This window comes from Otolemur garnettii, unplaced genomic scaffold, assembly GCF_000181295.1.
Source record: "Otolemur garnettii isolate 467f Iridium unplaced genomic scaffold, OtoGar3 scaffold00116, whole genome shotgun sequence".
NCBI classification, from domain to species: domain Eukaryota; kingdom Metazoa; phylum Chordata; class Mammalia; order Primates; family Galagidae; genus Otolemur; species Otolemur garnettii.
Genome location: NW_003852511.1, coordinates 4,892,532 through 4,893,159, shown reverse-complemented (window position 1 = coordinate 4,893,159; position 628 = coordinate 4,892,532). Strand labels below are relative to the sequence as shown.

Here is a 628-nt window from a genome sequence, read left to right as displayed (position 1 = left end):
GCAGCATTGAAAAAAATTCCTGCCTGGACCAGGAATTGTTCATGTCTTTATTTTCCTCCGTTCTTTCACACTTCTTCATTCCTTTTTTCTTAGAGTCCAATTGTATGTGCTGTTGTTCACAACACAATAATAATGATAATAATGTCATAAGACATTTTTATCTCAATGGTTGTTAAATCCTGGCAGGGCCGTGAGAAGCTGGCTCAGGCCAGAATTAATACACACGGTGGGTTAAGTTCATTCCAGTCATCCGTCCTCTTGTGTTTCTCCCTCCTGGTGCCTCTGGAATCCTGGCACATTTATGGTGGAGCGTCAGGGGGGGCACAGTTAAACCTTGGGCGCCAACCCGTGTGGCGCTAACTGCAAAATGGACTCAGCTCCAGGCAATGTCAGTTCTGAACTCTGCCCTCCCAAGGACCAGCTTGCTCTCAGGTGGTCAGAAGAATCTTTCTGTGCAAGTCCTGGGGGCCCTGGGACTGAGTGTGACTTCTGGGAAGCTGGGGCCACAAACCAGAATTAAAACAAAAAACTGTGCTCTATTGAATGTCCCTTCAGATGCTTTGTCAGTTGCATGTAACAGAATACCTGGAATTGGGTAATTTATAAAGGAATGAAATTTATGTTGCAG

The 628-nt window shown here is 45.2% G+C and overlaps 1 protein-coding gene across 1 annotated transcript in view; it reads left to right on the top strand.

The window, feature by feature from the left end:
• NID1 (nidogen 1) overlaps nt 1–628 on the top strand; it is a 90,630-nt gene that overhangs the window by 31,113 nt on the left and 58,889 nt on the right. The window lies entirely within an intron of this gene.